This window comes from Ischnura elegans, chromosome 9, assembly GCF_921293095.1.
Source record: "Ischnura elegans chromosome 9, ioIscEleg1.1, whole genome shotgun sequence".
Lineage (NCBI taxonomy): Eukaryota > Metazoa > Arthropoda > Insecta > Odonata > Coenagrionidae > Ischnura > Ischnura elegans.
This window is the reverse complement of record NC_060254.1, coordinates 74946193-74974160: the sequence shown is the minus strand read 5'-3', so window position 1 is coordinate 74974160 and position 27968 is coordinate 74946193. Positions and strand designations below refer to the sequence as shown.

The 27968-nt window shown below is 39.9% G+C and overlaps 1 protein-coding gene and 2 non-coding genes across 6 annotated transcripts in view; 2 read left to right on the top strand and 1 right to left on the bottom strand.

Annotated features, from left to right (window-relative positions):
* The window catches only part of LOC124165736 (rab11 family-interacting protein 4B), a 569850-nt gene that overhangs the window by 58453 nt on the left and 483429 nt on the right, over positions 1 to 27968 (top strand). The window lies entirely within an intron of this gene.
* On the top strand, positions 10404 to 10474 carry Trnag-gcc. The gene has a single exon. It is a non-coding gene; the product is annotated as a tRNA-Gly (tRNA).
* Positions 11055 to 11125, bottom strand: Trnag-gcc. Its single transcript has one exon. It is a non-coding gene; the product is annotated as a tRNA-Gly (tRNA).

Below are 27968 nucleotides of genomic sequence, written 5' to 3'. Positions count from 1 at the left end.
GCGGATAGCTGAGTACCTTGCTGAACGGTAGCGCTTGGCTTAAAAAAGGTTTATTAATACCTTATCAAACGAAGAAAACTTTCCGACATTAGCCAGTTTTAATAGGTGATTATTAAGACATGTTTCCCTGAGCTCTGTGCCTCATGCTTGCATTGGTAACCTCAGACGATGCATAACTCCTATCCTCTCGTGTAGAAACTAGGTCCCTGTGACGTCATGCGGAGTGGAATCGCATGGGCGCCAATCTGGCCTTTTTCAAATGAGGATAAAATTTGACCCTTGCCATTCGTCTAAACCGGTATTTAAAAAACCAAATAATTTGTGTATTATGAATACACTAATGGTGGGTAACGAATCGCAATCAATGCCTTTCGTTTTCTTTGATGAAGGAAACTACCCTATTGTTCCCAGATTTGCAAATCAAGCAAATTCATTATATATGTATATATCAGCGGTCGAAATAAGTACCTGTAAGTTCGAAGGGCCTCAGGTATCTTCTTTAGTTCATTCTTCTGCTTTAGTTACTGCCTGCGTACATCATATCTTATGATATCATCAAGAAGTAAGAGAATCTTCAATACCATAAACGCTGTAGGACATCAATGTTTCTGAGGTTATTACTATTCCGAAATCAACGACAGTTAAACCTATAGACCTTGATTATAACCTATAAACGATAGCCATTCTTTCTACCTTTAAAATTCCAAAATTTTAGATGTCGAAAATAATTTAACCTAAAGGTTATTTAAATAAATGGAAAATATTTCAAAAAGCGAAAAACAGTTGCAATAAATGGTCAGAAACAGGTAATTCAAGCAAAATTTATTATTGTATAATTAATCAAAATTGATCGTTAACCACGAATAGTACTTTACTTTATTATCATAGCCTTTACTATGCTATTTTATATCGTTTAGAGCTTAGTTACTATCAATAGACATTGGTGTGTCAAATTCTAGTCTCTACCTTTTTATAAATATTTGACATAAGTAAGAAATAAATCGGGAGCATGACCACACATTGCACGAATAGGACAATTTTGAACATAATATAATAATTAATACATTAATAAATTAAGTATTTTAAACAGTTTTGGAGAATACTTCTAAAAAGGCACATGGAAGTAGCGGACACAGAGAAAACTCAAGGGGGAGGGGGCGCAAAATATATCTTGAGTTGTCTTTACTTTTACCGTAATAAAAAATGATCAAGTCACAGGCAGAGTATAAGAAAATTTTAATTAAGTGATTATACGCATGTAAAAGACAGTGGGTTCGGGGGTCCCAGGGCGGGCTCCGCGAGGATACAACTCGAGGACCGGGAACCAAGTCTGAGACTTATTCGCCCGTGCCTATCGAGAGGGGGAGGACAGAGGAAGGAAAAAGGAATGGAGGCATCGCCGCGATGAGAGCCCGACGACACCTTCAGGGGAAGGATAGGAAAGGAAGGGAGGGGACGAGGAATCCCGCACCGTCACAGAGGCGGGCGGGCTCTACTATAAGCGAAACCAAGCTTACGCTATTAATATGCTACCAATTTTAGTAGATTTTCCTATGAGGAAGAAAAATCTATCGATCAAATCGGTAGATCATGTAAAAGACAATGCCATTTTATGATATCAAAAAGTTACAATTGTGGTTTTGCAATGTTCGGCAATACGGGCGGATCCGATAGGGAAGGGCGCGCGTCCCCATCAGTATATGCCACTGGCACATGGAGAAGTGAAACATGTTTACATCAAGGCAATGATTATTATAATCCCTGGCGATCGTATTTATAGTTTACCCAATATATTCACTTATATTACTTATAGTATAGTATATACTTATGCAATAAAATTGGCAGGTCCTAAATAAGCGATAAGTAAATAAAGATAAACATTTTGCCGAACGGATGGGCATAGGAATTCGTTTTTCCCAATAATAATAAAAGACTGATCAATGGTAGGCTATCAAAACACCTCCCGCCATACGCCTTTGAGGCGGCTTGCGAGGTAGAGTGTAGATGTAGATGCGCTGGATCAATTAGGATTCGAACCTTTCATCCATCGCAGTTTTTACCTCGCGAGCAATTACGTCTTTTCGCCCACTGCAATTCGTACATCCCGGGCCACTGAGCGGTTATCAAGGGCGTTGGCGAAATTTGGCTATGCTACTGCCACCTATCAACAGCACCTTTCATTACATGAGCACGATTAACGGCCAGCGATGCTTTCATCTCAATTTTCAGTCTTAACAGGCATTTTTGAGGTAGTAATCATGAATCTGCGCCTTAATGGGAGTCTTCCTGAGGCTAAGGATTGATATAATTCTCTTTAATTCCCTCTTCATCGGAAGATACTGCCTCTTTTCTCGACTTGTAACTTCGTCTATTTCCTATGTTCGCGCGAAAAAGTTGAGAAGTGGCCACCTCCTCGTCGCCTATGTTACCATGATTCAGTGATACTTTTTGGCCAGAAAGGCAGGAAGGAATTTACTTGGGGTGTATAGAAAGTGAATGCTGTGGAGAATTCCTTCGTCATAGCTCCTTCGCCACCACCACCACCCTGCTGCATAACCTTGGCTCGCGTCTCTTCCGTAATTTGGAAAGTTTTGTATCGGGGCGGACTATCGCTGGAGAGGTCGACGCTCGTAAACGCGTGATGGGCCGACCTAACATGAGCATTTGAGCCGAAAAACCGTAAAAATAAACCCCGTTGTTCTCAAAATTTTCGTCGCCATTTTTCCGTGATAAGTGTTACAATGTTACTCTACCCAGAATGGTAGTTTCAAGCTGCCTAGTATTATTGTATATTGGAAATTAGAACATTCAAGACGCAGCGAAAATTTATTTAGTCCCTTCAAACAGGATATCAGTACCTAGGAATTGGATCATAGAATTGTGCGTCGACAGTTTAAAAAAAATTTAATTGGTATTTCTAATAAAAAATTATTCCTTTTCGCCATCAGCATGTTGTTATTATTCTTTAAAAGACCTGAAAATTCTTGGAACTAGTTAAACACTTCGAGGATAATTTTGGACGTGGTAACTTCAAGGCTGACGGCTAAATTTCATGATTCATAAGTCCTTAATGCCAATAGTCTCGATAATTTTCAAAAACTCTCGGTCAAGCTTAACATGATGCATGTAAAGTCAGTATCATGGAGTGTATTTTCATGAAAAAATTGAAATGAAATTTTTGCCGACGCACGGTGGGCTAGGATCGAAAAAAGCTGGCCAAAACCTCAAAAACGATTTTTTTGAGCTAGAAAGTTAAAACTTCGCATACATATTTTCAAATAAATTTTGCATAACTTGCCAGATTATTTCTTTCCTGTGCTTTCGTGTTGTTCGGTCAAAGTTGGACAAAGTTTGCGAAAAACTAGACAATTAAATAATTTTTTTATTCCTCTTGAGGCTTTGGGGGGTATCCATTCCCTCACCCCCCGCCCCCCATAGTTAAGCCACTGTGAATGTTCGTGTAAGTTTGATAGTTAAAAGTTAAAAACCCCGATGTAAAAGGCTAATGGTGCTGTTTCAACATGGGAACAGCGAAAATAAAATATGAAACGACGGAAGAAGACGAATTGTATTGGACCTAATGAAACCCTTTTCTTAATAGATTGACCGCCTAGAGTGATACCACATTGTCTAATCACTAAAAATACTATCGACATAAGCAATTATACTCAATGAAAGGGCTCTATACCTTAATATCTGTACTCACACGCAATTTCGTGCGAGTTGGACGAATCAAATCAGAGATCAGCCCAGACAGCTACCAACACGTAAATGTGCTCAATCACATTACAAATCAATACTATTCGCCGATGATAAAAACACGGTGAAGTCATATCTGTCCCTATGACAAAAGTACCCAGATAGGAATGCAAGCTAGAATAAAGCTTACAACCTTGAAAACCCAAGCCTGCAAGATTCATTCAAGCAAATTAGTCTTCCCTGGTCAAGGTTCTTGAAAAAATAAATCGTAATAGGGTAGTTTCCTTCATCAAAGAAAACGAAATGCATTGATTGCTATTCGTTACCCACCATTAGGGTTTTCATGATATACAAATTATATGGTTTTAAAAATCCCAGTTTAAACGAATGGCAATGGTCAATTTTAACCTCATTTGAAAAAGGCCAAATTGCGTTGTATCAGCGCTCAAGCCTCGCCTCAAGGTCACCTCACAGGGCGGCAGCGGGAACCAGAACGACGTCACACGGACTTTTCCCATCATTCCTACTTAGCCGTCGCGTTTTCGCGCGCTTAAAAATTTTCACTTTTCGTTTAATCGCGAAAAATAGATATCGTCTTTCGAAAATCTAAAAGCGAGAAATGCGTACTCCAGGAGTAATAATATTTCGAGTTAGGCAATAAAAAAATAATAGGAAACCACCCTATTAAGGTTTTTACACCGTGATTACTTACAACTTCTTGACATATGACAATCCAGAGGAATCTGCCTTGGATTGCTCCCTACTGTCATCTGACGTCCAGCTTTACAAAAGTGAATCTTATAAGAACGTCAGCGCGAGGAGCTTGGATGGGTTGGACGTGTTTGAAGAGTAGGGAGGGTCTTACTTTGATCCCACCATCCTACCCCGACGGTGGCTCGCATCTCTTCCGCAACTCGGCGAGCTTAGTGACAGGGCGGAATGGGTTTGAAGAGGTGGCTCTGGAGAGACGGCGAGCGTGTTGAAGGGAAGTCAGCCACTCGGGAAGTGAGCGATCGGTGTCTGGAAATATCTTACTGCCCAGTGCTGTAGTCGGGCCGGCACGGCGTACCCCCCGAAATCCAAACTCGTTATAAGCGTACCGGTTAAACTACCTTTTTAAATCTTCGTTGAAAAATTCGCGGGTACTTTTCATGTTGAATAAAAACTTTTGGGCTATGCCGCCGAGTCGATTTTTGGGTGGCCCCAACGTTTCCCGACGTATGCTGGTCGCTTTCTCAAGGGAATCTCATTCTGAAGGAATTCCCTTTAGAAATCGACCAGCATCGGTCGGGAAACGTTGGGGCCACCCAAAAATTGACGCGGCGACATAGCCCTAAAGTTTTTATTCGAGATAACTTTTTAAATCTGTGAAAATAGCCCTACTGTAAATTTTCCAATGGATTTCAGAAAGAAAAATCGGAAATGGTTATTTACTTGTTCAGAGTTATCTCGTGGCACACCTTGGAACTAATGTAAGAGTTGGAGTTTGTCATTTCAATCGCGGTCAGATAATAATAATATTTTATTCCACATTATGGTACATGAAATTTTATCAGCTTAGTTTTTACAAGGTGGAGTATAGGTACCCCTGTGGTAAGGAACAGTGTTGGGGTTGCCACCTCTTAAATTAACAAACTGACAGCTGGCTGGTGCGGCCAAAATAAAAGAATATGCCGTAACTTATGAGTCAAAGTACGCTTTTCTTTGACGTGTGTTCCTTTAAGAATATTGTGAAAGATTGAAACATTAAAACAAGTGAAAACAAATGCATTGATTACCATAATACATAGAAATATTTCATACACTGTACAGAAATCAGATTAATAACATACAATTTTAAAATAATGTACAAAGATAATGTTTACAAGGGCTCTTCAATATTGTCTGTGGAGAACAACTATATTTTCAATTCACGTAAAAACTACGTAAAGGACTTTAAAGAGGCATTATGAAATGGTAGAGGTTAAAAATCTTACAATTATGATCTTAGGTTTTCCTGGCGTATCAGGTGCATTTGTCCAGTATATATACACCCCATCCGTGGTCAGGTGCAACTTAATTGGTTCACAATTGTTGTGCTTTTCCCGCCATTTTGCTGTATATAAGGGACTTCGGCGATCTGGTATCGTGGTTTGTTTCTTTTTTATAGGCAGACGCTCAGAAGCAAACCACGATACCAGTTCGCCAAAGTCCTTTATATGCAACAAAAATTGCGGGAAAAGCACAACACTCGTGAACCAAACAGGTTACACCTGACCACGGATGGGGTGTATACATACTGGACACATTTCGAAGAACGGCATTCGGAAGATCCTCTGAGGATGATCACCAACTCGCTGCTTGAAACGTCGAGAGACATGGACAACATCAACCGGTGGAAAACCCGAGAAACTGTTCTCCGTCTTACAATTAGTAGCACAATATAAATAAGATGTATAATACATGTTCGGCTCTCGGCAATTTTTTGTGAGTACCGCTCAATGTTTTTTCACAACTACAGCACTGTTTTTACCTAACCTTTGTAAGATATGTGAAGGAATGAGAAGTCGAGAGGCACAAGTGATTATCTGTTCTTAACAGAGTTAGGTACATAAATTAAGCTGCGTTTTCATGGACGGCTCATTCCTTCGCGTGCACTGTTCGCATGCAAGCGAACCTATGCTTATGCGAACTTGCGCGCTAGGCGCGAGGCTCCCGCCCGCAATCTGCAGCAGAGAAAAAACGCCAATAAAACAAATGAAACGTGTCGATCGTGATAATTCCACAGCAGCGGTGTTGTGATTATCTTTTGTGGATCATCTAACCCAAGTGCATGTGTAATTCTTCCATTTTCTCTGGGAGCCCATTACTCTCATCCACACTTCAATTTGCAATAGGTACAGGGTGAGATATTTGTCACGAAGAGACTTCCATCTGGCCGACACGTCTTTTGCTGCGAAACAAAGTGATGCTCAAGCTTCAACATTAGTAACCTTAACAGTGGCGGCTTGCCCATAAGGACTCTCGGACGCCGCCCCTCCCAAATATTTTAAAAAGTAAAAAAAAAATTAATATCCATTAATTTATAATTATACATCTAATTAATCAGAGTGTTTTTTCAGTCGCATACATCGAAAGTGTAGGAAAAACACGAAAAGAAATAGCGCGAGAAGTTCGTATTTGTAGCCGTGGGGCGCTGGCCAGAACGTCCCAATCCATCCCCATGCAGTTATATGGAGAGTGGTAGTGGTGGGGGCCGCTGGTGCTATGACGCGTCTAACGTTGTGTCTTATGGAAGTCTTGGGACGTCGTCCGAGAATGCGCAGAGCGACGTGTGAGTTGACATCGCTGCGCAGGCCGGCGGGCGTATAATCTGGCGTCTACTTGGTGCTGCCACAGAAAAGGGACGTACGGAATCAGAATGGTCACACTACTGGGTGTAGCTATACGATTTTAATTTTTAATTACTGGTAGGTATTGCTACAGAAAATAAATTATCTCATTATGCTTGCGTTTTTGGGTGTTTGAATTCCGGAGCACATAAAATCCAACCAGTTAAAGGCCGTATTGACGTAGGAAAACTATTCTCGAGTATTTGCCACAGTTCTGTTATGATTACGAATTTCAAGAACCTTGGGGAAACTAATATTATAATATTTAGGCCTTAACAATGTATTCATATCTTCCCGATGGTTAGAAATGCGGAACCTATTTTTCAGATGAATTTATCAAAAGGCCTGCAGTATTGGGAAAAATCAGTTAACATTCCCCACTGATTTATAATTTAAGAAATAGGTGCGTGCGTGATAGGGTGAAGGATTGAACATGATTTAACCCGTAAAACGTGACTTTAAATAGAGTTATTCAATGAATGCCAAGAAGTGCCGCGTACAATGCACCTTTTGTGTGTAGATTCATCATTTTTCTAGCCGTCCTTGTTCTATTAGTTCATGTTCACCTAATTCCTCAGCGGCAGAGCGGTAGCTGTCTGACGGAAAATGTCCACTTGGGTCTGATTTAAGTGGCTTCAAAGAGTTCATATCATGGTGCGGAGATCCTTACAGCTCCCATCTGTGGCTCAGAGTCGTCTTCTTTTACGATCTAGAATTTATTTTCTATTATATCATGGCAATTATTTCGAAGACATGGTTATTCCAAGTGCGACCCGTTGGCGTTTCGTGTGTTTACCACATATGAATCTTAGACTCAAGGAGATGGTCCGTGACGTCTTCTGTTTGCTTGAATGCCTTTGCTGACCTTAAATTCGTCCCTCAGCTGAATCAGCATTAGTGGACCACGACTTCTATCTCCCTTGAGCCGTCCTTATAGTATGATAGTAACGGCAAGACTCTCGGAAAGAACGGAGTAGTGATGGACTTAGTCGGTCATTCTCGTGATCCCAATCACGGTGACCATTCATTTGAGTGACTCTGTCATGAACGGGAGGTCATGATTGTGGAAAGTGGTCGGCAATCACGACCGAGTAGGCAATCACGACCGCATAGACAATCACGACCGAGGGGGCAATCACTACTCTGTTGTCAATCATGACCCGCTTATCGCTTTCTTCTTAAGGGCAATATCTATGTAGCTTGTTAAACGAGAGACGAGTTATCATTATTATTATTAATCTATAAAGTTTTTCACTTGATAAAACCAGAAACTAGTTCATTCTTATCTTAATTACTTCCAAAACATTTACAAATACAGAATGTTCCTTAAATGTTGTTTATTACACTCCTTTTATTGTTTTTCAAGATACAGAATCAACGATAATTTCCAATCATTCGTGGGGCATCGGGTTAGTGATCAATATTTTATTATGGAAAGTCAATATAAATAATGGAACTGATTGAAAGGCATGAGAGAAAACTGGGCTCTCTCAAAATTTTCGGCATATCACCTGAGATATGAAGGCCAAAGGTACCCTGAAATGTCAATTATAGAAAACTTTACAATTATTACGAACATTGCCCCTAAAAGTGATTGCAATACCATGCCAATCATCACCACGAGTGAAAGAGCAGCCAAAAACGGTCAATTGAGGTCGCGAGTAACGATCATCAACCGCGACATCTTAGAAGAATGATAGCGATTGGACTGTATTTGAGAATGACCTATGCAATGAGCAATCACGAATGACCTAATGGCTGGCGATTGACGGAGAACGACCACGATCACGAATGACCTGCGTCTAGAACAATCAATGACCTGCGTCTAGAACAATCGTGAATGACCGACGATCGCGACTGATGGAGAACGTCCACGGCGGTCCACGGTCACGAGCGACCGGTCATCTGAATGATCCCGTTCACCGATCAATCTCGGAGATGACCCTGGTCACATGATTCGATCGTTCATGACCGACCCATCACTAGAACGGAGTGAAATGAGTTCAGACATCATTTTCGAGGAGTTAACTGTGTGTAATTGCCGATTAAGAAGTTTCTTAGTGCTGTGTGTACATTCAAGAAGACAATTTTAATTAATCAACAGTGCTCGTTTTTGATTTAGGGAAATATAGGGAACAATTGTCCCAATTCTGTGTCCAGCCACCTTGTTCTTTTTGATCGTATTTTTCGTCGGCCTATTTTGTGTCGTCCCTTGTTTATTATAGACTAGTACCTTTGCCATGTGTTCAATCGGAAAGAAATTGTTGTCCGGCGCTGGTTTACGCGTAATTGATCACTTTGCTGGACAAAAGGAAAGAAGGATGGACTTCTGCAATATAACTAAAGGAATGTGAGTATTTCAGATTTTGTTAAAATTGTGTGTTTAATTATTGATTTTAAATCATATTGTATTCAAGAAGCAACGCGAACACCTCAATCAAAGTTTACATCTGCCATAGCAAAGCGCGTGCATTCTAGTAGTGTTTGTTGCCTAGTGGAAGTCAGTGACACTCCCCTCCCTCCTCAGGTGTTAAAAGTGTCATTGCTACATAAATCATTGCAAATATTGTATAGATTTGACAAATAACGCATTATGATTGCAAAACGAACAACAGAAGTGAATTGCGGGCATATTCGCACAAAGAATGTAGGCGCTAAAACCGAAAGTTACGTATTTTCGTCTGTATTTGCAAAATATCGCAGCAAATATATTTTTATCCTTCAAGATCATTGATCAGTATAATCGAGAGTCCGGACTACGCCGATCCGTATGACCGAGAGTCTTCTGCATTAAGTATTTATTAATCAAGCATTATTAGGAAAACTAGGTATTTTTGTTGAAAAAAACGGAACATATGGGATCACAAAATTTAATTCCTAGATTGTCGTAAAAACTTAATAAAATACACGAAATATTAAAAAATTATGACCCCCGGTGAAGTGCGCCCCCCCTAGCATTTGACTCACGAGCCGCCACTGAACCTTAAGGAACCATAAGAAATTAAAGCTCTCCTTATCTTGAAGAAAGATCTGAGGTTTTCCCGGCGTATGATGTTGTTGAAGTTATTTCGGGTTTCCCACCGGATGAGGTTCTCCATCTCTGCCGACGTTTCGATGGTCGTGTCGTCCATCGTCATCAAGCCCTGATGGAGAACGTCGGCAGAGATGGAGAACCTCATCCGGTGTTTGAAGTTATTTCGTGTTTCCCACCGTTCTCCATCTCCTAATCTCCATCTCACGCACTAATATGGCACAATGAACATAATTATTGACGTAAAACGCACCGGATCCCGTTCCCCAATTATTTTCTGAATTCCTCCGAACCTAACAAAAGCATCGGTGGTTCAGTGGTAGAATGCTCGCCTGCCACGCGGGCGGCCCGGGTTCGATTCCCGGCCGATGCAACTTTTTTTTGCCGGCCACGGTGGCGACAGGCTAAAGTCCTTGTGGCCTGTCACATAATAGGTCGCTTGTTTAAGTACCGCCTAGGTATATGACGCCAAAGGATATTGTTGTTGAAGTTATTTCGGGTTTCCCACCGGATGAGGTTCTCCATCTCTGCCGACGTTTCGATGGTCGTGTCGTCCATCGTCATCAAGCCCTGATGGAGAACGTCGGCAGAGATGGAGAACCTCATATAGGATAAGGATATAGAATACGACGTAGGTAAGCGGATAGGTGAAATTGAGAGCTGCGTGAAACCAATCTTATGATCGTTGACCAATGAGGATGAGATGTGGAAACAGAAATCCCAAAAATAAAGCGTGGAGGGATAAAGGATTTTTCGTTGGAATGGAAGATAAGAAGAGTTGTTGAAGTTATTTCGGGTTTCCCACCGAATGAGGTTCTCCATCTCTGCCGACGTTCTCCATCAGGGCTTGATGACGATGGACGACACGACCATCGGGACTCCAACAAGCGACCTATTATGTGACAGGCCACAAGGACTTTAGCCTGCCGCCACCGTGGCCGGCAAAAAAAAATTGCATCGGCCGGGAATCGAACCCGGGCCGCCCGCGTGGCAGGCGAGCATTCTACCACTGAACCACCGATGCTTATGATACCGAGGGTGGAATTCAGAAAATAATTGGGGAACGGGATCTGGTGCGAGTTACGTCAATAATTGTGTTCATTGAGCCATTTTAGTGCGTTTAGTGATGACTCCGCAGGCTTGACTTCTATGCCGAAACATAAAAATTAATGATTTTCCAGTCGGTCACTAAACGCGTTGTTACCAACCACGCATTTAAAAGGTTTTCAAAAGTCGCAACTCAAGACATTGATGGTGGAACGATCCGAATATCACGGGTAAATTAAATACAATTGTGGGTTTTTAAGCGGCATATGTTCGAGTTTTTTATATATGGCATTCATAACCTTCTTTTAAAAATTTAAACTTTTTTATGCCATACCACATTATTATAGCACAGTCGTAGAAAGAGAGCCACTAGTAAATATAGGTAAATTGACGAACGCGACTTCGAACAAAATTGAACAGGTAAAGAAGGATGTGAAAAATTTAAGCTGATTGGAGAATTGAGGAAGGAGACAATTTGTGCAATTTGAATTTTATTCTAACGGAAAAAATCGGTATCATTACTTCGTTACCACTTCCACCACAATTCATTTTCTGAATATCATGCTCCTATACTTTGTTTAATTTTCCTGTGGTTCTTTTTAAATGGAATGGTAGGTTTTGAAATGGTATTTTGTAGTCAGCGTAGGACAGTGTAATAAAAAGTGATTATTATTTCATATACTCAGGTATTTAGTCGAATAAATCGAGGACACAGCCATCGCTACTTGTATAAAATCATTTTAATACCTCTATTTCATCATACTCCGTGGTGTTATGGTGCCGGAACGCCGATTCGGTATTGGTTAACATGAGACATAATAATCAAATAACACTTTTATCAATTTTGTTGCCTCCAAATTTTTAATGTGTACATTCGAAATCAAAACAAAAATTGTAATAAAATGTAAATTATAACTCGTAATAAAAAAGGAGAAAGGGTAATATTTAACTTCTAAAAACAGTTAAGGAAAGTGCGTTCCTGCACTGCTAATTTTGTCATGACGTCACTGATCACGTTTCATGACATATGAGTTCTTTATGTACGAGGGTCGTTCAATAATTAATGCCTCTTTTTTTTTTCTCCGAACATATTTATAGGAAAGAGTCAGAATTTGGTGACAATCTGCATCAACATGTCTTTTCCATGCCCTATTTTTCTACGTAGTACCCAATACGTTCTAAGGCCGTGCACCAACATTTTGGGGGAGCATGTATTCCCTGGTGGTAAAAGCTTTTGTCTTGTAGGCTTTGCCATGCCGAGCGTGGATGATGATGGAACTCTGTTTCTGCATCTCCTGAGGCTATAACTTTCTTTACCCATAGCCCAACTTCACTCCTACCAACTTAAGCGTTGCCATACACTGCACACGAACGTTTATGGTTGTTCACCACGGTTTCATTTTATGTACTAAAAAATTCAATTACAGCACGTTGCTTTTAACGTGAGTCGTATGTAGACGCCATTTTGGCGCGGCACTATGGTTCTGCCAAAAGCTAGAACGGTGTCAAACTTCATCAGCGCAGAGAAAAAACATCAATTGTGAAGCACCGACAAGGACATTGATCTATGTATATCAATGGCTTTTTTTTAAATGTGGGGCATTGCTTATTGAACGACCCTCGTACGTTAGGGGGTGTACATTAATTATGTGAGGTGATTTTGGCGATTTTTGGACTCCACCTCCCCCTTAGTGAGGTATCGTGAGATTAGAATCGACCCCCTACCTCAAATATTACGTGAGATTGTTCAAAATGCGTATTTTCAGTGTAAATACGGTAATCTATGCTTCATTGCGTTGTATTTATATACATAAAAAAAACAATATTTCGAAATTATTTTTCCTTCAGATTAGTTGATAATACTATTTGATATTTCGTTTTGTTCAATTCAACCCAGTTTTCTCCCAAATTTAAACTGTTTCTTGCGGAAAAAAATTACGTGAGATTCTCCCCCACGTAAGATACAGTGAGAATCGGCTTGGACCTGACTGGTGGCTCCGGACCCCCTCACCCGAAAAATAAAAAGAATTATTTTCCCTCATAAAAGAAAACAAAATATTGAAAAATCATGGATTTACAAAATATTTCTTTAACAAATGAAGTTTTTCGATTTTAAAAAGTGTTAAAATTATTTTAAAACCCTCGACTTAGTACCCTGTTCTTCAAAAAAGTTTTCCCCCTGATTTTGGACCCCCCCGAAAGAAATTCCTGGCTACGCCACTGGTTTGGCCCCATCCCCTCACCCCCCCCCCCCCCCCCCCGTAAACGCTTCACGTAATTGATGATTACCCCCTTATGGGTGTTTTACCTTTGTCAAACTTTCAAAATATTCATGAGCTGCATTCGTCGTTGCGCGAGTTGCCATCGAAAGTTCATGTGTGATCTTCCAGTGATCCAACCACAGTGATTTCGAGTAGAAATTAAATCACCGACCGTGACTGCTACTTTTCAGTAACGGTGATCCAGTCACAGTTAGCGATATATCGCTCATCACTAGTTGTGGGGGCCCCTAAAGCTAGGGGCCTTCGGCGGTCGCCGACCAGCCGACCTGGCCAGACCAAAGACTGAACTGAAAGGGAGTCGGCCTCAGACGGAGGAAAGAGAGAGTGTGGAGTCGAGTCCGTCTCTGTCTCGTGCTCGTCGTCCGAACCGCACCTCTCGCCTCCTCATGTTCTCCTCTTCCTCGTAGACATCGCCTCGCTGACGGCTCACTTGTAGCGAACGCGCTATCGTCGTCACATCGCGAGGGGGGGGAAGGCCGGCGAGCAGGGCGGCCAACCTCACCGCTTCGCCGTGAACTATTTCCACCCGTCTCGTCTGGGCCGTGCCTCCCACCCACCTCACCTCGTCATCGAGGAGTTGAAAAGTTTTACCGCAGCGGGCTCCGCTCGGCGATGTCCCTTTCTCGCTCGCTGAGATATGAGAAATCTTCTCGTCTTCCGGTGGCTTCTTATATATTTTTTTATTATTATTACATGCTTTTTATAACTTATGAGTAGTGGAACCCGCGGCGGAACGGGGTAAGCGATTTTTTAAGTGCGAAAAAAGGTGCTGCGCAAGCGGCTAGTTCAGATTGGTGTTGCTTATAAGTAAAGCAACACCAATCTGGACTAGTTATAGCCATCGTACTGTAGTAGACGCGATCATGAGAATAAAATAAAAGAAATAGACTGCAAAACAGAGAGATTAAAAATGTCATTCTTCCCTCGTACTATTAAGGATAGCAACGTTGTCTCAATTGATAGGATTAATGGCATCGCTCGCTAGGATCACTCATTGCATGTTTTTTCATAGTTTAACCTTGCATGTATTTGCTCTAGGAATTACTAACCATTAGCATTTTTTTATGAATAAGCATGTATATTTTTCTAATGTGCGTAATATTTCTATGACCATGCGGTGTGCATGTGGCGGTTCTCTTGCATGCTGGTGATTGATCACCCCCTGCCAAACACCCTAGAGGTGGCTCGCAGGGTATTTATGTAGATGTACATGTAGTTATTTCCGCTTTTTTCGCACTTAAAATCGCTTACCCCGTTTCCGTCCGGGGTTCCTCTATGGAAAAAAAGCGTAGCTCTCTGCGGCGTAAAGAAATTGCTGGTTTTATAATTGAAAGGAGGGGGCTTAATTTGGTGGAATTCCTTTATCGTGGAAATTTAAGACATAAAAACTCGGCTTTTTCCACATGGTGATGGTTTGGACCATGGTTTCGTTACAGCGCAACAGTATCAATCATTATCATTACCTCGATATTGTTATGCCTCTTTCAGATTACGATTGTTCAAGCGATCGTCCTAACGATATTTGGCCGAACTAGTAGTGTGAATACATATTCCTGTAGTTCGAACGTTGCCACGGTTGCCACTTTACGATGGTTAGATTAGAAGATGAGGGACCTCTATGATGTTTAGGCGCTGGGAGACCGGAAGAGGAAGCGACAAGAGAAAGACAAAATGTTCATGAAGCTCCCTTCACTCAATTTTTATTCATGGATTTGTCCAAGCAAGGAACAATATAGGCGGAAGTAAAGTTATTCAACCAAATCGCGTCGAACACAGTAATATCTTGACCCTGCATACCACAACAGCTTTGCTAACCGTCAATTTCTCGTTCACTTTAGATGTCAGCGCTAGAGGGCAGCACAGGTTTTAACCATCGTGGTGTGAATGCACGATAGTTCCAACGATTTCTGGAACAATCGTAATCTGAATGAGGCATTACGCTGTAGCGAAGCCATGGTCGGTCACAAAAAAATCACCGTTCGGAAAAACCGAAGTTTTCATTTCTTCAATTCCTCGCTAGTATTGGTTTTCTTATTTATTCTCATAGTTGAGTATTTTTTTAAATTTAATTGCACATCAATTGGCTTATTCTTGCCTCGCTGATATCTCTTGCTACCATTGAGCGATTCATAAATCCTTTTTTATACCTAGGGAAAAACGCACCATTTTTGAGAGATTTTGGGTGAGAAAACCCATCGCAATGGTGTCCGTAAAAGAGGAGAATGGGGAAGTTGCATGAAATTTTTTTCATCGAAATAATATATGATTCCTTTAGCAATTTTCACCAGGAATCCATTTTCACCAATCAAACTTCTCGTAAACCATTGATTTTATCATGAAATTCATTTAAAACAGTGAAATGCGTCTGCAAACGCGAAGTTAGCTCTGATTGTTGGTGACGTCATTTCTCCCTACGGCGTTTTCGTTTTGCATGCACGGCCGCAGAAGCTACAATGAAGCAGTCGTTGAGTAAGTGAATATTTCGGGATTTTTTTAATCCGTGTTTTCTCTCAGACATTTTATGACGTTATTTAGTCACGTCAAGTATATTTTATCCATTTTCTGTATTCGTAGACCAAGAATATATCGAATATATGCGAAATGGAAGACGGTTTCGTGAAAAGGCTGTTGCGATAACCTCCCAGAGGTGGATTCCATAATGATGGCATCATATTTTAAAAGCAACCCAGACTTTTTGGATGCAGAATTTAGAGAAGTGAAGGCTTCGCGGTAAGTTTTTCTAGTTTATTATGGCATTACTGGACCAGCTTTTACGAATACAGTAAAAGCTACTCGGCCTCCGTTGAAAATTTCTGCATGAAATGTTGATGCATCTAGTTAGTGCAAATATAGTTTATATGGTACAAGTTATGATTTTTTGCTTTCTGTATGATATCAGCTTTTTGATTCAGTATGTTGTGAAATGCTTTCTGTGCACAGATTTAAGGTAATTTTTCTGTACACATTATGCACATCATACTATGTACAGTTTTAAGGTGTGTTCAGTATGCATACTGTCTGAAGTGTGCACAGGTTTTGACAGGTTATGAACTTTTGTAGCCGCTTTAACAGTGGCTGCTTAACGATAGGCATAAGCATAAGATAATACAGCTTTTAATGTTAGCTATGAAACTTCTATTAGAAGCCTACAAAATAATTATAAGCTATTTAGCAAACGTATGACAAAATTCAATCATTTATGTTAAATAGTATTAGGTGCGCAACTAATCTCTCGCTGTTTTTTAAATGAAAAATACATCTTTATTTAAAAAAGGTTATAAATGAATCATTCAATGTATTTTCCGTCGCTTCCTAAAAAATTTCCCCATCATTGAGGCAGAGCCCGAATATCGTTATGGTAGAAGTGATTGTCTTTTAAAGCTATCCTCTAATCCTGCTTTTTTGCACCAAACGGTTGTCAATGCAGGAAAGAAGGACAAGCAACTTGTATTCCCTGACATTTCTTATTACTCTCTCCACATGGGTCCTAAAGCTTTCTATTTGCTTAGTTAGCTTAACTTCATCTTGAGAGCTCTCTACATTCTTGGAAACTCTTGGTGGTCTAATTAACTCTCAAATTTTACCACTGAATGAGTGAACAGTTAGTTTGAACGCGCGATCTACTTTTACCTCACAGCCTTTTAGAATTTGCTCAAGAAATCCAGTCTATGCGAATGACACTATCTATTGCCCGGCCACCATTACCACTCGAAATGAAATTTTCTAAAGAAGAATCATATGATTTATTTTTTTTGATTGAGTTTAGATAGAAATATTTGAGCTATAAACAATTAATTGATTTTATAGTATTGTTAAAAATGATTCCTTTTGAAATAATTGCGTTTGAAAAAACATTATTTCTATTTTTCTTCACTATCAGCAGTAATGCACTGATTAGTAATGTAAAAAAACGGATTTAGAGTTTCCTTCGCAATTCACTTTTTTACTTTATACCTATCGCAGCGTAATAAACTAAGCGCAATTTGTTATACTGATCGCAGTAAAAAGAACTGATCCATACAATAGAAAATGTCACTCACTGCAGTGAGTACTGATCTATTTTTTTATGCTCCAATTCAGGTTAAACTTGGCCAAATTGGGTTACCTGGCTTTTCTATTTCTATTTCTTAACAATCTATAGTTGACTCTACATGTGAAGGCGAGCAGGAAAGGGAATTGGCATATTAAGCAACATCTTATTTTTGTCAACCCAAAAAACTAGATTTTTCAGAAGACTAGCCACCGGAATAATGGAAGCAGAGAAATATCGTGCCGCTGTCGAGGGTGAGACATTGAGATCTTCTAGGCTAAAATATTGAAGGATTTGTTGAGTCTAATTTTCCTGAACATAGCAATAACAGGTAACCCAGTCTTTCCTGATAGCATATCGCAATAAAATAATTTTCACAATCCACTGTTAAATACAATGTTGCCTTTTTTACAAGAAAAACACAATATATTTGACCCTTTGGCTATATATCTCCCCGTCTGATTCCATGTCAGTCACTTATCATATTCATAGGAGAAGTAGCAGCATTGGCGGAAACAGGTTTCTTTTCTGAATACCAACAATTTTTGATTCTGGTTTCAATTGGCATGACTTTTCCTGACCTCGACTTTCCACCACTTCCTCAGGTTGTATTTCCTCCTATGGCTCTAAGTCAGTTGGTTGTAGGAGGTAGTGATTATGCATCAGTGAATTTCTTACAAATTATACACTGCAAATATGGTTTCGAGGGAGTTCAGTTGAAATACTATGCATGTGAATCAATTGATTTCGGAGAGAGGGAGGGTAGCCTACTGTATGCACCCTTTAAGTATTCTTATCATGATTAATCATTGACAAATTCAAAACATACAATAATTATAAGACATCGGGTACTACGAGGGCCGTCGACCTACGATAACTCAGCAAAAACAGCATGCAAGCGACAGGCGGGTACTGCGCGAATAGGGCAACTGCACGTCCTCCGCACCACACGCTCAAGTAATTTCTCAGCATAATTCAGTCGTAATTACTTAAGGTAAAGTGATCTTAACGAACAAATCCCGTCGTTTTCGTCGACAGATCGTTCTTCCTCTTCATCGTCTTAACCCACTTCTTTCGTCTCGCTTTATTATTCGACATAAGGACGAATATTTTATTAGAATTTCGAGATGTATTTGAACGCATAGGCACCACGCAATATTTATTATTCGATATTATAAACAGCACTTCACGTAGGTAAACATACCGTCTTCCTGGCGTACGTATACCGCAACAATCTCGAAGCTCCACGCCTCGGACGTTAGCAACTCTGTTTGGGGAGAAATGACGTCACTCCTCTTGGACACACTACTTTCGTTCGCACCCCCCACTCCTCCACTTTGACCTTTAATATCTTGAAAACTAACGCTTGTATTGAAATTTCCCCCGGTAGATATTCTTTCCTAGAGGTTTACTACATTTTGACATAGTTTTCAAAAAATGTGAAAATTCCCCATTGTGCACAAAAAGATGTCAGTAAGTGGGAGTGACCGCATATTAAGGCCTGTTTACACGATTCATTAACACGTACGAGTTAATGTACGTTTGCGTGAATGATTTTGGTGGACCGGAGCGGAACATGTACGAATGCATGAACCAAATTAGAACAGGTTCTATTTTCTGTGCATGCATTCGCACAAGTTGGGTGGTTACACGATGCACTTTGGCGTTCATTTTCGCGTTCATACATTTAGACATTTACCCGTACGTGTTAATGTACCGTGTAAACAGGCCTTTAGATGTTTGATCCTTACTTAAATGTATTTTCTTCTGCTGGGAGAATAAATACTCCCCTAAACCTTTCCGTGACTGTGCGGGGTAACACATTTACCCTAAATGATGTCACTAATGTATTAATTTTTATTTTATCACTTTGATATTTTTAGTATTTAAGCTCAACCTACTTTAACGTTATTTAGGCGACGAATGATTTTTTTTGCATTTAAATTGTTTTTGAAAACTACAATTTTTATTGGTGGGGTAACTGAGTAATCCCGCACAGCTGTTGGAGGGAAGAAAAAAAGATTGATGTATGAGTGCAGGGATAAAGGTTGAATTCAATAAATTTTATTATGTTATAACTTCAATAACGCCATAATTCTACATAATGCCACTTTTTGTAGTAGATACTTCTTTTTCATATCAAGTTAGCCAATGTACTGATACAATGGCGAAATATGAAAGATTCCATCCACTTCGCACAAAATCGATGTAAAAACCTAAAATGTAGCCTACAAAGTATTTATAAATTATACAAAACATGATATTATATCATTTAAAAAAGGCATGTTGTTGAATTACAGGAAAGACTAAAAATGCAATATATAATTAATGAATTATAGATACGGTACCTAAGATACCCCTAACCTTGAATAAGGGAATGTTACCCCGGCGGGACTCGAACCCGCGACCTCTTTTTTGACAAGCGAGGACTTTACCCTAACGCCACCGAGACCAACTAATTTTTTCTATATGTCTTTTTCATTGATAGAATCTTGTAATTGATTTTTTTACTTATTTCCCATCGTCGGATCGGCTTGAAGTTTCCATAACATATCAGAATTAAATGACACTCATCATTATGACACTGCGCTATTCCTAGGTCTTCAGAGGTATGACCCACCTTTTTCGATAATGAATATTTTTTACTTATGATAAAAAAATCATTTAAAAATTCCTATTTGCAATAAAAAAAAGATTCATTTAAATGAAATAATTTAATTTATAGAAAATTTGGTATCAATATACTTAGTTTACTAACATGCTATAATTCATGTTCTCAATTTTGTGCATCGATGTCTAAGTTCTCGGAACACGTATCTAAAAAATAGCAACTTTTCAGGAGAGAAAAAAAAACGATTTATTTTTTAATTGTACATAATTTTAATTGAATTTAAAAACCAAAAATACACAAAACTGAAAAAGAAGCATACCTTTGCAAAGAAAGAGTTGTTTTATCTTCGAATTTTATTTTATATTAAAAATTAGCAATACTTACTCAGACCGTCCAGATTTTTAGATACGTGTTGTTATAACTTAGCCATCGATATAAGTTTCTGGTACCACAGAAAAAACTACCCAAACAAATAATAATAATGCTTATTACTCCATATTATTTACAAACAAATACATGAACAAAGAAATGCGCTCCATAATTATGATATTGTAAACCGGTTGGTTGGGGTTCACTGGTACAGTTGCCTGCGGCGTGTCAAATGATGAGAGATCTATGAAAATAGAAGACGGCTTGACCGCATCAACCTCGAAACTTGATTCTCACGCCTCCGTTGTCACGCGCTTGTTGGGGCTGTTGTCAACCTCGGCAGCTACTGGCTCAATGCCAGCTTTTTTTCCTCGACCTGTAAGCTCAAGAGTTCCATGGCTTCTTGTACTTAGCATTGGTCGTGCAAGTGGTAAAATGGGTTACAAAAAACCATTAAAGGTCAGTCGGCTTTATCCACGGTTCAGTAGGGTTTCTGAATGCATTGGGGCAAGTTACGTCAATCGATAACTTACGGCGAGAAAAAAATGATTTTTCGGCGATATTATCCTCACTGAAGAAAGATCTCAGGTTTTCCCGGCGTATGATGTTGCTAAAGTTTATTCGGGATTGCCACCGGATAAGGTTCTCCATCTCTGGCAGAGATGGGTATCTGGAATTTGCTCTCATTTCCTTGCGACTACAATTCCATCCATTCATTTCAATTCAGGGCCTTAAATTATTTAGCAATATTCTGTCGTAGTTTTTCAGGATGATTTCCTCCATCATGCTTGTGCGAGATGCGTAAGCGAGAAGAAATCCACGCTTATCGAATCAATTTATTAATGTTTGTTAAGCAATGCTACTTAACAATCTCAGTCCATAACTTAGATACGCAAACAAATAAGTAAGGCCTCTTTGACAACAATATATTAGATGGTGGCACAATTTACGGTCGATGAAGGAATGTACGGTCACCACGTACTATTATGCAATGAGCTAAAATAAGCTTACAGTCTTCGAAAATAAAATTCTACGAACTATTTTTAGCCCATTATGTGATCAAGGCATCTGGAGGATGTGGACCAACAGAGAACTAAGAGTCCTATACCAAGATCCCGACATAATTGCCCAAATGAAAAGCATAATTTTAACATGAGCGGGTCAATTGAACAGGAGGGAGCTGAACTCCACACCAAGAATGGTGGTAGAAAATTTTCATCAAGGCAGACGTCTACTGGGGCGCCCAAGGCTACGGTGGGGGAGATTAAGTAATTGCTGAAAGGTTAACAAATGCTCAACATAAATTTATTTCCCAATAGGGTGGTTTCCTATTTTTTTAATTGCCTAAATCGAAAGATCATTACTCCTGGAGTACGTATTTCACGCATTTAGAATTTTATATGACGATATCTATTTTTCGCGATTACATGTAAAGTGAAAATTTTCAAGTGCGCGAAAACGCGATGGCTAAGTATGAATGCTGGGAAAACTGCGAGTGACACCATTCTGGTTCCCGCTGCCGCTTTGTGACGCCACCTTGGTGCGAGGCTATGAGCGCCGATATGATGCAGGCTGCTAGCAGGTAGCAGAGTACCCTGCTAGCAGGTGGCCCTTGGCTTAAATAAGGATTATTAATACCCTATCAAACAAAGGAAACTTTCCGACCATATGCAATTTTAATAAGTCATTATGAAGAAATGTATCCCTGAGATCTGTGCCTCTTGCATGCATTGATAATATCAGACGATGAAAACTCCTGACGACTCGTTTAGAATATGGGTCCCTGTGACGTCACGTGGAGTGGCATCGCATGGGCGCCAATCTGGTATTTTTCAAATGAGGTTAAAATTGACCATTAACATTCGTCTAAACTGGGATTTCAAAAAAATAAATAATTTGTATATTACGAAAGCACTAATGGTGGATAACGAATCGCAATCAATGTCTTTCATTTTCTTTGGTGAAGGAAAGTGCCCTTTTGTAGCATTCAACAATTTCTTAAATTGAACCGGTTGAACCTAGGAAACACTTAGAAAACTTGGGCAACATGTTCCCGTTGAAATAATAATGGCGCCTGACGTACACAAATTGTTTCACATTCATATGCATTATACTGTTATTAGCTAACAAAATGTGGGTTAAAAGTCATCATTGAAATATCAGTTGAATAATTTTACTTGAGCTTAGCTTCTTGCGCTCTGTTTAGGGATAATTTCGTTGCAATATTAAAGAAAAATAAATTTTGGAGAAGCGCGGGGTCATTTCATTTGTCATATTGATGAGGCATACCTAATCTTTCCTAGTGATTACACCAATCTCTCCGTAATGGCTTTAAAAAGGAATTTCTGAATGGTATGAGCATTTCCTGACCTCTTCTGTTAATAAAATAAAAGTGAAAGAAACCATGCTACGCTATCGTGTAAGTGAAGGTATGTGATTTGCACGTCATGCGATTGGTAGTACTATTTTTTTAGCACTACTGGGTATTTCCCTAGAGTAAACCTATTCGAGAGCTGGTTCTCATTTTTCCAGTCGTTTAGTTGGAAGCACGAACGGTATTCTAGGATTCCTTTCGACCCCGGTGGCCTGGGTGCGCTGAAAAAAAGAATTTGCAAAAATGGTTTGAGGCTGCTTTAGGTGGCAGAACTAGTGGGACTTCTATGGGATCCAGAGTAGAGACGGGAATCAGATAAATGTAACCTACGGCCGGCGAAATAAAATCGTTCCTCAACGGTTTCAGTAACCTTGGGATAAAAATCTTGAATTGTGACTATAATCTAATTTTTATTCTTGGGGAGGTTCGGATTCTCGGACGTGATGAATGAAATAAAAAGAATTTTTACGAATGGAAGCGAGTTTCTGTGAAGTTTCTGAGGCTTCTGATACTGAGGTGGATTCAATAAATTCTTCTAATAAAGATCGCTTTGGTTTGTGTGCTAAAGTTATTTTACTGCTGAGATAATCTTGCGGCGACCGTAATTTGTGCCATCATATTTTGTATTGTTGCCAAGGAGGCCTGGATGTTTTGTTTATGTATCTAAGTCAAAGAATCTGATTGTATAGGGCCTTGATTAATAATTTGCTATGATAAATAAATTAGATAAACGTGGTGATCTTCTGACTTATCCATCTTCACATAAACTAAATTACCCTCAGTTGATTTCTTAATGAGAAACAAGAAAATAGCTTCAAATAACTAGCTTGAAAATAAGACCAGCAGATTTTAGCTTTCGCTCTAACAGTTCAAGCAATTAAAAAATATACTAAATCAGTACAAATGTATATCAAATATGTGATCTCATTCTTTGGGCACATTGGTCTATTACTTTAGATATGCCACTTATTGTCGTTATCGTACGATATAGGAGTTAGATTTGCATTTTGGTATTTTATTTAATAATGTTGTAGTAATTTATTAATCATGTCAATTCTAGTAATTATTTTTTTAATTATCTAATAGTGTGACTATTCCAATCATACATAATTGCAGTATACCTACCCTTTACGAAAGCAGTGCAATAGGGGTACTTCGTATGAACCACCTTTTGAACTACCATTATTCATTTTTCAAACAGAACTGGTGCTATCATTGTAAAAATATTATTCGATTCAATGCAGTGATTATTTATATTTTATTATCGTTTTTCCGTTCACTTTTAAGAATCCCGTCATTATAATTACGTAAAAAACTAGCATACAAGATCCACCTTGAATGAAGACCATTTTAAGTTACCTTACGTTATAAACACTCCTATTCCTCCTAGCAAATAAGACATTCTTTGACATCAGATGTGATTCTTTGATCCCGTATTTCATGCAATGAATTTGATGCAATGCATGACACGACGACTTTGAAAATTCGGAACTTTTCTGAGTTATATGTCCCTCTCAACTGCGGATAGAGGTCTTTGATATTTCAATTATTTTTCTGGGCTACTTATTACTTGTTTGCTGATTCTCCTCTATTAATTAATCCTGGAATTTTGTGATTATCCCGTTCAGAAGATCTCTCGGATCTTACCTCTTATCTAACTCATGCGAACCATCCATCGAAATAAATATTGAAATAAATGCTTGCAATTTTCCACGAGTATGAATAATCGTGGAAATTTGGTAGTATTTATTTCAATGTGGAAAAATTCTTCTCCATCACGCTTGATTGAATCTTGTGATTTTATAAGCAATAAATATCGATATTCCTCTTATTTCAGGATGAATCAATTTTAAACTGTAGTTATATCATGTTTTAAAATAAACTTTGAACTTATCTGTACCTTCTGATACTAGTTATAGCATCGATAAGCGAGTTAAATATTGTTCGGTTGGCACGAGACTAGGAGTGTGAGATGGGGAAGCCCCAACTTGTTGCTTCCTTGACCTACGACGATGCTTTTCTTATACTACTAGTCTGCGCCGAGTTCCGCGCTTTTTCCCCAGATGGCGATAGGCGACGGGTCGATGACTCGAGACTCCTCCCACTCAAGCCGGACTCCGCCCACCTCGCAGGGGCGCCTCGGAAATAGCGCCTCCCACTCAACGCGGGTATGCAATACGTAGCGACGCCGTGTCTCTTCTCATTACTAACATCAATACGATGGAGTGACGATCGGTGTACGCCGAGTTCGAGATCAGCTGAAGCCAGACCGGAACCTCCCAATTTGGCTGACCACCATGGGCAGGGGTAGCCTGCACCCCCTTCACTTAAATGATAAATTGTCCTTAAAAAGTACGAAACATGTACATTCAAGAAATTACAATAAAAATATGGCAGTACGAGAGTAATGGTGCAACGCATGGATATGGGTTGATATTTCTTTTTAAAATATCTTTATTTCCTTGCTTTATTAATTAGTTATTTTAGTTATAGCCGTGCACTGTTCGCTACGATGTTGGCACTCTGCTATTCTTTATTTGTGTCCATGATTTCCCATGCATTTATGTAACTCAACGCTCAAGGCTCTTCCGAAGATGGCGGAATGCGCAATTTCAAAGAGACGGAGAGTCATTCCATCGTATCGATCTCAGTGCTGCAAAGAGCGGGAGAGATTCGATTGTTGACGGCAAGATGGATACCTTCTGCGCGACCGTGTGCGCCGTGCGCCCATACTTTTCGTTTCGGTGGTAAAAGGTCTCGCTCCTGCCGAGCATTTTCGTGCGGTTTTGATCCTCCCGACCATAAATACGCCCGCGTTGCGTTAGTAAGTAGTACAGCTTCTCTCCTACTGCGAAGCCATCTTCTTCTTCCTCCAGGCAGCGGCGGCGGGCGGTTTGTGTACTCCGGCGTCCCACTCGCGCGGTCGATTTGCTTTTCAATGGCGAACGGAGATTCCTCGATAGCTTTGCTCCGTCCCAGGCGCACAGACATACCGAAGGGTGTCTTTTCCTCAACGCCAATGTGTCTGTATGTCTGACTATCTCTCTCTCTCGTGTTCTCTCTCTCTGGGAAGGCGGGAGCTCTGCGCCTCGCCTCTGCCTCCCTCTGTCTTCAGATGTTCGAGTTTTCGAAAGCGTGTGAGTCGAGACCTCTCTCAGAATCATGTTCGCCCAATCCTCGTAGCTCCTCATTCCTTCTTCGCCCGATTTCGTGGGCAAACTTCTCGCTCGATTTATTCCGTCTACTACTACTCTCGCCGGGTCGGAGTGGCGGGAAGATTTGAAAGTCCTTGGCCCTCCTCTCATTGTCGTCTGGCAACCTGCCGAATGATCGACCTGCATACAGGTGCCGAAGGTATCGAAATTTATTTTTGGGAATTTATGTGAAGAAAATGTGTCTAGTTATACGTTTTCCCCTGTACTCCAACGTAGCCGTGATTTGCCTAGCTATGCCCTAACAGGTTCACCAATTCTTCATGGGCAAATGAGATATCTTTGGAAATACGTACCGTAAGTCGAGTGATTGAGCAGCATTCGAGTGATTGAATTTTGTCTTGGGAATCGATTGAAAATAAATTATGTTTAACCTTTTTGTACGTTTCCCACTGCACTCCTACGTTGCAGTGACTTGCCCAGAATGTACCTTACTGGTTGACTTATTCTTCATGGATAAATAAGATATCTTGATAAATAAGTAATTTAAGTCGTTTCCGATACTCGGGTGATGGACAAACATTGTTGCTTCGAGTGATCGAAATTTGTTTGGGTGCCGGTTTAAAATAAATGTGTTGTTGTCCGTTCCCCATTTCACTCTAACAATAAGTAGTAGTGTTTGCCTATAGTAATTCCTTAATGGCTGGCGTATTCTTCATGTGTATGCAAGATATCTTGGTAAATGTGGTCTGAAAAACTATGGTGATTGGCCAGCAATGAGGTGTCGAGTGATCGAAATTTGTTTGGGAATCGATTTAAAATAAATTATATGTATTTGTTCGTTTTCCTCTGCACACTAAGTGCCGAGCCGATAAGGAACGATTACTTTCAGAGAAAGATGTGAGGAACACAAATTATAGTGACGTTATTTTGAAAAATGTAACGATTACAAGCGAAAAGCAATTTAATTCAATCGCCACAGGAAACTTAATCAACTTTATTCATATGTTTTATAACTTCAGGCTTAACTCCGTGGAAGTTATTTATATCCATAACCGTATTAGTACTTTTCCACTAAAATTTAACATTTTTATAACATGTTTCACCTCAAAGCGGCGTCATCAGCTACACTTACATTCTTGGTGAAAATGTCATTTCCTAAGTTTCTGATCATGGGGAAAACAATTGAACTACTTTTACTGCAAAAAAAATCCAGCCGTCACGTGGGTGGCCACCACAGATGCAAACCTGGTGGAAAAAAGAAGCTTGGCAAACCTTACATTGTAACATGCAGGCATTCAAAAAGAAAAGTGATAAATGCATGCATTGACAAGCACTGTACAGGTTCGAGTGATCGATGTTTGTTTGGGAATCGATTGAAAATAAATGATGTGTCGTTTCCCACTCTCAACTCTTTTTCTTACATCAGCATGTAATGCATCTTACTCATAATCCGGAGCATTTTATTGGGATACAGATATGTAACGTCGCGGCCCGCCATCTAAAGTCGCAGGTCTCGCACGTTATGAAGTGTGCGTTCTTGCCCTTGGTGTCGGGATGCGAATTATCACGCACGATTATTCAAAGTTTTTATACCCAAAGTTTATTTCCATGTAAAAAAAAACCCCACTGCTAACTGAACTCTGACGAGTCTACTGGTGACCGAGTAACTGCGTCAAGTAAGTGAGCGTGTGCCATATTGGGAAGTGGAACCAGAATGCTTTCATCAAAGAGAAAGGGGAAAAGGAAGGTTAGGCGTTCTTGAAAGCGAAAGGTACAAATCCCGAGGCATAGATTGACATAGCTGACAATTCTGACACAACACAACGTCACACAACAACGTGTTTATGCATATTTTGGAAATGGAAATCTTCCATTTCCGGATCACTACACTTGGATCACCTCGCGCATCTCCCCCGGGCCGATGGATCGGCCCGCTGGCACTACAATAAGCTAGAATAGCCAAAATTTAGGATATTACCAATGTCTCGGGAAGGAGAGG